Source organism: Rhipicephalus sanguineus, chromosome 7, assembly GCF_013339695.2.
Source record: "Rhipicephalus sanguineus isolate Rsan-2018 chromosome 7, BIME_Rsan_1.4, whole genome shotgun sequence".
NCBI classification, from domain to species: domain Eukaryota; kingdom Metazoa; phylum Arthropoda; class Arachnida; order Ixodida; family Ixodidae; genus Rhipicephalus; species Rhipicephalus sanguineus.
In genome coordinates, this window is record NC_051182.1 from 96,583,070 (window position 1) to 96,596,337 (window position 13,268).

The window sequence follows — 13,268 nt, forward strand, 5'->3', positions numbered from 1 at the left end:
ATACGAGCTAGGTGCAGCCGTGTAGGAACAAAAAGGTAAAACAGAGCGAGCGGTACGCTCACAAAGAAAGCCAATGTTCAATAGTTCTTTGCGAATAATGGCTTTTAATAAAGGATCTGACGTAACTGATACCTCTACCGAACAGCTACTACGAGATTTAATGGCACTTGACCGTAGGCCCTGCTGCGTCAGAAAAATCCTAGTTCCATGGACATCACATGCCTTGCAAGAACGGCCACTCCGCTTGTTCCTTCCTTCCTTGGCAATAAAAAAAATTCTACAAGCGCGTAGTATACTTCAAAATTATTGAGAAAGCTTGTTAGTCTCATTTTATGTACTTACTTCGACCTCACCATGGCGCGCTATGTGTCGCTTCATGTGTAAAGTTATCCTGTGTCCCTGTGACTGGACATTGCCAATTTCAATGTTGTTACATGGCTGGACGTTGTGCAGTGTTATTTTCAGCATATACGGTGTTCGTATGTCATTAATTTTATGTAAAGTATAGTGCTGCGGGACTGGACTGTATTTAGTGTTCTTTTTCGTGCCGCTGCGTGAACGTACTTTGTGAATATTGCACAATATTTATGAAATGACTGGCTTACATGAACTCCGTCTGCATGCTGTTTTAATTAATTTGTATTGCTTTGATTTAGCGACTATTTTTATCTGCGAAAGAAGCACCCGGGCCTATGTGAAAGCACTAAAATTTGCTAAACAACATATAATAAAATAGTAATGAGTAGCTGAGGCGCTAGTCTACTTGAAATATGTTCACACGTAGACAAGATGGCGGCTGTCCAGCTGCGAAATCTCTTGCATGTTCATTATCTAAGTGCATTACCATGAGAATGTTGCGTTAATATGGCATCATGGCAAAAATCTATGACACTTGCCTGTCAACTTTCCTAGGCACATAACTTCTATTTCTGTGGCATTCGGAGTATACCAAATGTTATTGAGTACAATGCAAGGAGTCGTACAGTCGCGCTCAATATGACTTGCAACGCGGGAGCGCGTGACCTCACGAGCTCAAAGACTGCGCATGGCGTCAACTTGCCCTTATTTCAAAAAATAAACGCCGTTCTCGCAATTGGGGATGGTCCCTATTATAGAAAATATCATTAGGTTTTGGAAATAGGTGACGTTGATGCCATGCGCAATCTTTGAGCTCGTGAGGTCACGCGCTCCCGTGTTGCAAGTCAGTATTGAACGTGACTGTATGACGTTTACTAAATAATTCAAATAGGAAAAAGTACCAACAGCGCAGCAGCATGCTCACAGTGTCAAGACATGGTTCTAGACGTCAAAGGCATCAATGTACTCTACGCAATAAGAAAGTAAATCACTTTTATTATATGAGTGACAATGGAAAAGGCTGAAAGTGCTGGTGACTGATTTCATGTTACGTGAGTGACAGTCTTGTGATCCCTCGTCCGCGCTACTTAGTGATCTTGTACGGCACCCAATCACCCCAGGGTTGTCTCGGTGCGCAGTTTCGGTGCAGTGGCTGAGAGTAGGTGGTTTCACGGACAACAAAATCGGTGCACAAATTACTGGCATCTGGCACTCCTGAAAAGAAGAACGAAACTTTTTTGTAGAAAGACCAATGCCACAAACAAAAATCCCCCATGCGAAACCGGACCCTATCATAGACAGAATTATATCATTCTGACAGCACTCTGAATTACTATGTTCAGACAACCAATTTGTGTGGTGTTCTGCTTATGGGCTGTAAATGTAATGATCACCGGTGATAGAAAAGCTTATCGGTTTCATGTTTATTTATTATTCTCCCATATTGTTAACGCCAGAACTATTCTAAAAATGAATTGAAATTTCTGGTGTGTCATTAAGGCTATGCCGCATTTTTTAAAACACTAAAGACTAAAGCCTCTTGTGTCGGGTTGGTTCTGACATTTCTGCCTAGCACGCACAAAATTACACGAAAAATACCTCTTTTCTTTTATTCATTTTCTTTCAGAAGTATAGTTTCCCATTTTTTGTGATACTATCAGGAATACTCCCGTTACCCATCAAGAGGGCATTACTCCAAAAGAGCATTTGTGTCGCGTTTTAAAGTATACCGAAGAGTGAAGGCGCATCGCCCTGTGAACAGTGACGCACACGACATTATCCAGCTTTAAGAGCATTATCGAGGCAAGCATTTTTATAGGCACGAAAGTAAAACGAATAGCATAAAACAAGTATAAAAATTTTGAAAGCCATTAGTGGTACAAGTGGCTGCGAATGTTTTCCTTGGTGTTGTAATAAACGCACAACATTGACAGCGCTACAGTTTGTTCCCTAATTACAACAATGCTTGGATCTGAGATTCGAACCTTTAGTAAGTGAAACAAAGGCTTGTTTTGCGGCTCCAATTTTTCTTGCACTCATTCTACAAGTTTCGGTTGAACCTTGTGACGAAGTGGTAGCGCTAGTGGTACGCTTCGCCGGTTCCATGCTTAATTTTTAGGGGCGAAGCTCCTTAAGGCGGCACCCCGTTCGTCCCTCGTAGTCGTAGTCGTAGTAGTAGTGCGTAACAAGTCTTACGCTTTGACCTCCAAGGTGGTGCCGGTGGGAGATTTTTCCTGTGCGTTGTTGAACGTGCCAATAAAAATTCGCAGAGTGCGCGAGTGAAGGTAAAACTCTTAACTAAAAGCCGAATTCTTCTGTCTCTCATTCCCCATTAGCAGCCATTGGCATGTTCCAGTAGGAAACGTTAGTAGAAGTAGAAGTGTAAGTGTTAGCTAAAAGTCCCATCCTCTAACCTTATCCACTTTTTCCGCATTTCACTGCCGCCGCCTTCTGATAAAATTCTAGTGGTCTCGCAGGCATTCCCATTAGCAGCCAACATCCCCATTGTTTACCTCCAAGGTAGTGTCTGGTGAGATTTCTCCTGTGCGTGATTAAACAATAAAAATTTTGTTCAAAACGCCGTTGATTGATGAAATAAACCTACGAAAGTTGCGTTGACGCCAGATGTTTTGTAAAAGTTTACAAAATCCAAAACGAAAGAACGCTTCTCTAAATCCCAGATGTTTCTAAAGCAAAGCGACTGCGCCAAAGACGCCAGCCTTTTATATCTACCACTCTCCCGGTCGGCTGGTTGGTGTTGCTGGGAGTGGTATGTTAACGATTGTTGTGGCCTCCGCGAAGACGCCACGCGTCCGTCCCATCGGCGCGTTTTCAATAGAAGTTAAAGCCTAACACAATGGTTTGCCCAAGCGTCTAAAGCGTCGGTTTCGCTCAATGCTAATACAAACCAAAAATTGCGACGCGCACCTGCCTCAGCGTACCGCGTTCCATGTCGCCCCGAGAAAAATACCAGGGCTAACGCGCTTTGCGTTTCCCCCTAGTCCGGCCGTGTGTTCAATCACACTTTAACAGCTGCAAGTCGTCATAACTCATCGAACCTTTAGTATACCTCGTTCTCTGATTGCGCGTTCACGTTAACTACTACGCTACCCGTTTAATCATCTCACGTCGGTGATGATGTACTGGGCAGAATTCACGGAAGATTCACGGTTACCGATGAACCTCCGCAGCTTCGCCCACTCATCATCATTCACTCCGTGGATATGCTGTGATTTTTTGTGTGGTATTCCGTCATGTCCCCCGCTCCCATTATACCTTCATTGTTGATCCACATTTTGAATTGTAATCATAGAGCGGGGGTATTGGTAATTTGGCCGTGCCGACATGACCGCAAGTGCAAGCAAACGTAAAATAACGTCATGTCTGTTTTCCTAGACGCCTATCCACGTCCATAAAACCAATCATGTTAACACTCTACATTAGTTTAAAATTTATGTGGAACTATATTCTTTCATATACGCTATATCATCCTACAAGAAAGAATTGCTGGCATTACCAGGAGCAGCAAAGAGTAGTAGGGAGCAACCTTGCAATTGCAGAGTGGTTAATAAAAACATTTAGCCTTTGTGTTCGCGGAGGTTGATACGTAGATGTTTTAGAGTTCCTTCAAGTATCAATTTGTAAAGGGTAGTTGGTGCAATGCTTGCCATCGTGTATAGCCTTAATTGAGTGTCCTTACCTCTTGAATGAAGCAGCTTATCCCCAACACTTAAACTAATATCAAATCACGAGTGTAAGGTAATCGCGGAGCAGTGAAAAGGTTTCTGGATAAAAAGAAAAACGGCGATTGTTTAATTTATATCATACCAAGATCACTCACCAAGTAGCTGAATCGTGCGGTTAAATTCACTCCCGAAGATATCCAGCACCTTGTCGACACCTTTTTTGCCCTGTATTGAAAGAAGAAAACAGAATTTCAGTTGGACGACGGTTATCAATTCTAGAACTCATAATGATGAATAACGCTTGTGGTGAATGGGTATAGTCAAACGCTGAGCTCTGCTTTCTTTCTCAAACTAAAATATTTCAAGTCTAGGTGACTCAGAAGAGACTGGGACATATTATAATTCTAAAGTGTACTACTGACCTCACGAGTAATGCTTGATGAAAACAAAACAAATTGGGGTCAGCATGTTGTGTTAGAAGCCATTAGAGCGACTGCGGCTTTAAAACGAAGAAATCATGGAGATTGTAAAGATCATCGAAGCATGGGCAGAGTGTATTGTTAAGACAGCGTGATAATTTTCCAATGATGACTGTAGCAAGATGACAGCGCGAACGCGGCGGCATGATGTAAACATAACCATGAGATCATCACCGCTATGACATAACAACGGTCACGCAACCGCGCTTTTTATATCAGCAGCAATTGTTTTCCTGTGTATACAACCGAAAAAGGCTCCACATCTAGCAGTAAGGACACAGAAATCGAGAATGTGTTTAGAAAACGGCGCACCATGTTCGCTAATGATTTGTGTTGGAAGCTTTGTGACACACATATTTAAAATAAATACAAGCATTAATTTCAAAATATTGTTACGCTTGAAGGAGACCGTCAAGGCTGAAAAGGGCCGTTTATTATGTCGTGAGGGTGAACTCAGGAGCGGCCGACTATTGTTGTTGTTGTTGCTGTTGTTGTTATTATTATTTCTCAGACATATGGCGCTACCCACTTTCGGGGATATGCCATTAATCGAATAGTTTTCACCGACGAGATTTTCACCTCGTCGTCTTCTTCCTCCAAAACCCGGAGCGGCACGCACGTTCACTGTGGTCTTCGTTGTCCTTGCCCACTTGCGCAACAATATTAAGGCGGAAACTTTGGATGCCTTATCGAACCCGAAAGTGACCATCAAGGGCGTCACGTCAACACAAACGATGCAAAAAGTCACGTGGTCAGAGATTGCAACCTAGTCACGTCATCGCGTGACGTCCTAATGACGTCACTATGACGTCACATAACATGGCGTCACATCATGGCATCATCACGTGGCATTGCCTTTTGGTCAATCGTGGGCCATTCTCGGAGTCAGTGCTACAAAACCACGTCAGGTGCAGAAGGCTGCGATGCTTCTGATGGCGGAGGCACGGTAAAGCCATTCTCAGGTACTTTCGTGGGGGAAGGAAGGATCAATACCATTGACTGAGAGGAAGATGAAGAAGCAACAGAAAAACATTTCGCTTTGAGGCATCTTACCCAAATGCATAAGGGACCCTGTGAGTTTTTAGGACTAACATTTCAGGATACACCTAAACTACATCACAATGCCCCGAACGGCGTGCTGACACTCCTAGTGACGGCTAAAGTGTCAACCAATTCTGGGGCAGGTTATACTTATGGCGCATCCACGTATGCCCCCCGCATCTCTGTTGCATGAAACCACTCAACTTTTGCAGCGGTAGAGTGAGCCAACTCCAGCACAAGCGGAAAAATAAAGGTCGCGAGAATGTAATTCTCTTCAAAGTTCACGTTGAACACCGAAAGTGCCCCTCTAACACATCTGAACGTCCCATGTTTTTATTTTCGTGTTGCGTATACTCATGGTGCACAGCATGTCTTTAACGTAGCCAAAATGATCCATAAAAAGCGCCTAATATTTTATTCATTCAGGAAGATCACTATATTGCTGCCGACTGTATCAGTGATGTATAGTGGCACTCGCCAGAAGCACTTCTAATGGAAACTATCTCCCACTGGCTCATTCATCACTGGATGAAAACAAAGGTGCTCATAACAATTTGATTGCCTCAAACAAATGCTTGAGATTTCGTTTTACTTTTGTTTGTTGCGCTTTTTACAAGGCGCGAAGTTGCAGCAGTAGAAAGGCGGCACAAAGTAAAGAACGACGGTAGAGGTGCTGGCTGATCTGGGGCCTCGAAGCATGAAAATTAGGGGTGTGCGAATATCAAATTTTTCGAATACGAATCGAATACGAATATCCACCTTCGAATATCGAATCGAATATCGAATATCAAAGGAAAAATGCCTCCACAGTAACAATATTTTATTTAACATGTAGCTATTTGAAAAAAAAAAACATTAACAGCCTGACTGGCAACACATTGAACACAACATACACTGCTATATCCAGAACACAATGTCCAGGCTAGCACAATGCACATCACAACACAAGCAAATATCACGGCACAATGAAAGTAATGAATACATGTTGTCATCAAGAAATATGAGTTGCTCCACATGATCAGGCAGCAGGCGCTCCCTTGTAACAGAGACACCCCCCCCCCTGCCACTGAAAAGGCACGCTCGCTTGGAACGGAAGTGACTTGTATATAAAGTTACATGGGGCAAAGCTTTGCCAGACTGGGGTATCTGAACAGTCCATCACCAGTCACGTGGGTCACTGTCTTTCTTCAGAAGTGGTCCGGCATAGTGAACGAGTGGTATAGTGCGGCACGTTACGGCCGCATAATATTGAAAATGTACGGTTACATGATCGCCAACAGCGCTGCATGTCGGAGATGCACCAGCAATAGATCATACGTATTGGGGCGCTCGTCGCAGGCAGATATCGTGCCTCCTTGTACTTACGATGTTTATCGCTCCTCTCGGCAACGTTTTTAGCGATACGAACGCAGCAGAAATTTGGAAGACGAGTTATTTTATGCATGATATTCGAATCGCATATTTGATTTTTTGAATATTCGAAGTTATCGAATATTCGGAACTTTTCGAATACACAATTTTCGAATCGAATCCGAATATTTCGAATGTAATATTCGACGAATACTCGAAACTTTCGAATATTCGCACACCCCTAATGAAAATATACGCGCAGGAGTAGAGAATTTTTGCGAAAGCTTCTTTTCATGCTTGTGTACGCTTGTTAGAAGCCTCATTTTGTATTCCCTGCACACTCGTGAGCATTGTTGTGAGGTTCTCACCTCGACATAGTGTTGTCTTACCTTATTCCTTTCAACACGGCCCCACGTGGATTTCTTTCTTTTTTGCCAAGCTTTTATGAGTGACATATATCGGTGGCGGCGTCAGACGGCGTATTTTTCCAGGATGGATAATTTCGGATTCCGTGGTCTTATTACTGTCGTTCTTGCTCTCTTTAGTATATCGAAGCTACAGTCGAAATAACCCGCAAGTAAAAAATGCGGGCTTGAAAACTGTTAAGGTGTCCCTTTATAAAGCAACGAACGCTTCAGTTGCGTTATGAAGAACTCAAGAAGGTGGTACTTTCACGTCCTGGAGACGTTTGTGCGTGAGCTTATACTGCGTAGGACAAGCACATTCATCACTAACATTGTGTGTTTCGGTAGGTGGTTTCCGCACTGTTACATTTGTCAGCAGCTTGTCTTCTTACCGAAAGACTAATTTCCCCCAAAAAATTTGTCGTTTTGCAACCAGAGGAGTTGGTTTTTTTCGAAGCTTAAAAATGTGGTACAGATTCTTCCAGTTCCGCTAATGAGTCATTGTTTGATATGAGTGGGTTTCAATTCATTAAAACGTGTGGACAGACGTTACTAGAGGTCTTTGATGTATCTTCACTACACTTTCAAAGCCAGTATCTTTGCACACACTTTGCATTCTGCACTTTCACGTACAGGTACGGGTATATTTCGCTTAAAATATTAAAACGCGGTCTCATAATGATGTCAATTTGTTTCCTTCTCAGGATTATACGAACAAAAGCTCACTCGTTGTGTTACTAACAAAAATAGTGCTCACCTCGTCTGTCTTTATCCAAAGCATACGAAACGGTATTTTGGGAATCAACTTGCCCGCGCAGCAACACACTCAGCGGTAGCTTTCAGAGCTGCCGGCAGGCAGCCACAAAAATTCATCGGAGCGCATGAATTATTTTCAAATTGCACACAATTGTACAATCCCCTGCACATGAAATTCTTCGCACAACCTTGATTTCTTTTATGTATATTTACATTTATTTTTTTAATCGAGACAAGCAACCTTGAGGAGTGGTACATGAAAAATTAGCGCGAATAAATTGCCGAATTTCTGTCAAATTTCACCAACAACATAGTAGCGGCAAGTGCGAAATATTTTTCTAGGACCTTAGGCGAAACATATTAACGCCTCTGTGTACATTGACTATATATACAAAGAGTACAAATCAGTTATAAAACTTTATATTTAGCACGAGATGAACACTGCATATAAATGACTCCTCCCGCTTATATACGACTATGTGTTTTTATACGATTGCTTTATCCATCGCAATGTCAAACGCGCAAGCGTAATATTTAGGAATCCAGCAGAAAAAAAAACATCAGATCGTCAAAATTTCAGGAGCCCTCCACTACGGCGTCTCTCATAATCAAAGCGTTGTTTTGGGACGTTAAACCCCACAGATTTTTATTATTAATCGCGCAGAAACAATAAGCGACGTGGTATTACTTTTCAAGTGGCACTCGATTATAAACCCGAATGCAGGCTCATCTCTCTTATTACAATGTACAAATTGCATTATCTCGTCGGATCGCTTTATGGCAACATGTGTGGCGAACAAAGTTCGTTGAACTGGTGATCTTGCATACAAGCCCACATATGCACATGCAGCGCACGACGACAGATACGGGAAGTGCATGCAGATGCGACGAAATAGGTTAGCGTGTGGTAATAACACCTGCGCTACTGAGGCATTAATGCCGCTCCGCTTTCGAAAGGTATGGTGGGTGCTGTCAACCTGGTCTGTTCACACCAGGAAAAGTGGCAATGCTTTTCCCCACAGATTGCACACAAAGCTTCTTTGTGAGGACTTACGGTGATTGAATTATTAAAGCAATGTTTACGCTTTATAGTCCGAATGCCAGCTGCTTTGTACAGATACTGGTACCTTGTTTGAATAATTGCCATCCACGGCTTTCCACTTCCATGTTTGAAATAGGCTATCAATCTGCGTGGCTGCAAAACACCATCGCAGCTGCGCGGCTGCTGGGCTATATAAGCTCCATGCACGCGGGAAACTCCGAGCATCTGTATAGTTCCAGAATATGGTTAGTTATCTTTAGAGCTCCGTGTTTTCGGTTTTATCCGAAAAAAAAGAAACGATAAACATTCGCCGGTAAAATTTTTGGCAATTCGGATTTATCCGATAAACTCCGATTTCAAGGGCCAATATGACCTGGTTCCGTTCTTATCGAAAGGGAATGTTCTATGCGGTCATTGATATATCTTCTGGTTTGACTGATTTAAATTTTACTGCGCGTAGCTGTATTAGGCAAAGTAGGTGTATTGTGCTCCGACTCAACTCCCTACATGCAGGCAGTCTGATACACCAACTTTATCCCGTACTGGGGATAAACCTCGCAATGGGGTTCGTTTGCACGCACCCATTAGTCAATGGCGTGATCCAACCGAGGTCTTCGCAGCAGATGTGACGAGTCTGTTGGACCCTCCTTGACGACACTGACCGCTTAACGACCGTCGCAGACTTTCATGAATACTACGCTGCTGTTGCCGAAAGTGGACATCTGAGAGGAACCTGTGCGATCAACTCCAGTACACCAAAGAGTCGTTTTGGTACTGTTTCCAAATTGTGAATCGAAATGTGAAGCATGAGCTGCCCTGTGCCTTCGAAACCCTATGCGCCTATTTTTCATTTATTGCTTCTTGAAACTGACGACATGGGCCAGCTCCTGAGTGATCTTGCGAACAGTCAGTGCTATGAAATATGTAACATTGTTGAACCCCTGTCGTTTTGGAGACTTCACAATGTCCAGTGGCCAGTGCTTTCTCGCTGCGCGCTGCCTCTTCTGGTGCTTTCTGTTTCTAGCGCTAACGTTGAAAGAGCATTTTCAAAACTGAGAATCGTCAATCGAAAGGAGCGCGAATCGATCACTGACAGCAACCTCGCAAAGTATGCTTGCGTCTTTTACAATAAGTGTTAAGCATAAAGTTGTTATACGCACAAATACTGGTATTGTGTGTTCAAGTATTTCGCTTGTGCGTATATGTTTTTGTGCATTGAAGCCTTCTAGAAAAAATGTGCTTCGTGTGTTTTGATGTTTTAGTATTCAGATATGAATTGACCTAAGATTTTGGGCCTTTGAGAATAATGCAAAACTCCGAATTTCGGAAATTTGGTGCTTTACGAGAAATAACCTCCGATGAACGCCGAATTTCCGCCCAAAAAAATATAAACTCCGATAAACACCCGTCGATTTTCAAGAAAAATAAACACCGAAAACGTGGAGCCCTAGTTATCTTTAAGCATACTCTTTCTATATTTAGAGTTGAAGAAGCCCAGGTAGGCAAACTTCCGCAGCCCTCCACAGCGGCAGTGTCCCATAATCATATCACAGTTTTAAGATGGGAAACCCCCACAATTGCTTAATTGGATGTGGAAAGTAGGTTTGTGTTCAATATGAAACAGCGTAATCAACTAAATCTCCAAATTTCTTTAAGATTTCTGGTCCCATGCAAAAGAACCCAGTACCGATGCGAGAATCAAACTTAACACGTTATGAGCTCACCAATTAAGTGAAAAAAGCTTTGCATATCTCGATCGTTAGCTTTCATGCGAATTGAATTTTTAGTAAGCAGACCTTAATATTATTGTCGAGGTTTAACGTCCGAAAATCACGATATGATTATCAGAGACGCTGTAGTGGAGGGCTCCGAAAATTTCGACCACCTGGGGTTCTTTAACGTGCACATAAATCTAAGTACACGGGACTCAAGCATTTTCGCCTCCATTAAAAATGCGGCCGCCTTGGCCGGGATTCGATTCCGCGACCCTTGGGTCAGCAGTCGAGCACCGAAACCACTAGACCGCCGTGGTGGGTTAAACGGAACTTAAGGACGAGCAAACACACGTCGCAGCGCTTACCTCCATAACGTATGTTTGTTGCTTTACTTGCAGGTTGCAGTGCATCGAGACAACTAAACTATGTTACATTTTCAAGATGAAATATGCCTCGCTTATTGACTTTTCCCTTTTCCTGGAACATGTAAGGGCGGAAGATTTCCAAATCTTTAATACTTCGAAAACAATGGCGCAACACAGACGAAAGAGGGTAACCTATATAAGCCTAAGAAATTTAAGCTGCGGAACGCTCACATTACGCTACTCGATTACCTCCATCGCTTTCTTTGCAACCCCGCCTAGGCAGCGCAGGCGGCACATATCCGTCTGAACCGTATCACCGGGCTCGCGCGTGTTTTGTTGCCCTTGTGTCAACTGGTCACGTGTAGGCGCTTGAGCAGGGCAATTCCTCCCACCCTGGCAACACACATTTGATTTGGGCTTTAGTCAAGCCACCATCAACTCGCGTTTTCTGCGAAGTGATCGATTACTACGATTGTTTGTGTCGTCATCGCTAAAACTCTCTCCCTGACCTCAGTACACTATACACTTCCGAAATGTTGGTAGTATGCCCATTTTATGTCTTCGGTACACAGGGAGCCCTTCGCTTAGATGTTGGCAAAATATCAGTCTGGGGGTCTTACACCAAAACACATTCCTACAATTGGAATGTTGCAATGGCTGCAGCTGCAATATTGGAATCACGCTCATATACAAAGATATACATACTTAATGAAAAGCGGAGCTCCCTAGTAGTGCGCGTAAATTCGACTGTACGTGTTCTCTTTCTGAAGTAAGGGGATGAGGAAATCCGGTGATTCTAAAAATGACCAGCAGGATACAGAATAAGTTGCCTATTCATAGCCTGTAAAGACGTGCACAGCTGTCTGTCAAAGTAACGCAGTTTGTCTAAATGTTACTGAATCTCATAAATTTTTTACATGCTATCCTAAAAGGGGGGCCTGACAATTCGTGAACAGCTAGGCGCAACGAACGTATACGTGGTGTTTGCACGAGATTGTATTACCGAAAAGTCCTACAAAACTAAGGGATTTGCAATCTTTGCTCGCTGCCATGATAATTATATTTTCTGTAGAGGCAGACATATTAGGGAAGACTGCACATATCGAGTACGCCTGTAATATAGAAGCTATATAATTTTTATTTTGTATAGACAGGCGATTCAAACAAATCGGAGAACTGAGACCCCTACTGCGAATAGCCCATTGCCACTTTGCGATTTCCAAAAAGCCGGTTCTGGTAATTGTGCCGCAGTAATGAAAGTTCGATGATTTCGACCGTGAAATGGAAACCGAAACGCTAAAGAGTGCTAGTGTCATATTCTTTCGAGACGTCCAGAATGGAGGGTCACCATAAAACCAAAGTCCTTCAATGCTTATTATGGTCATGAAAGTTCGCCCTCACGATATGGGGCAGCTTCATACGCTGCTCAAAGCTGCCGCAACGCGGCGCCACTAGGCCACAGAGGGTGTCGTTCGCTTGGCGCTACGCTTGCGTGGTGCGACACGAGCTGATGGTTGTGGTACTTTCTGTGCATCTGCTGCGTTATTTTTGAGACAGCTGAAGCGTGGGTACGGGACGACGATGCCGAACACGTTTTGCGAGCCGGCAGCCGGTTCGCTTTACAAGAGAGCAACCAAAAGGCACGTTTGGTTTACGGAGTAACAAGGAGCAGTACCAGGTATGAAAGCGGGCCCTACCGATGTGTACGCACATGTGCACGAAACACATTGATGACTCGGACATTGTCGCTGCCTGCGATTCCAAATTCAATGGCCTAAGTCTTCTCCAGGAGTCTCATCGCGTCGGCGAAAAATTTATAGCTCTCGAAGCAACTCAGTTTCATTTTCTTGTTCACTAGACGAAGTAATTCTACAGAAGCAGCCCTTGTAGTAATGATAGATTGATCTCCTGTTAAAATACTTCTCACAGTTTAAGAGATGATTAAACAGCCGTGAGCATCAGCTCTCTGAGCAATGAATAAATCGCCATTTCTTACGAGTGAATTGGGTGCAACAACGCAGATATTTGCTTCTTTTTACAAATGGCACCATTAGGGCATTGTTGCAAGTGCGT

At 43.3% G+C, this 13,268-nt stretch overlaps 1 pseudogene; it reads right to left on the reverse strand.

Annotated features, from left to right (window-relative positions):
- Positions 1-1,333: 1,333 nt before the first annotated feature.
- Positions 1,334-13,268, reverse strand: part of LOC119398862 (2-Hydroxyacid oxidase 1-like) — a 37,901-nt pseudogene continuing 25,966 nt past the window's right edge.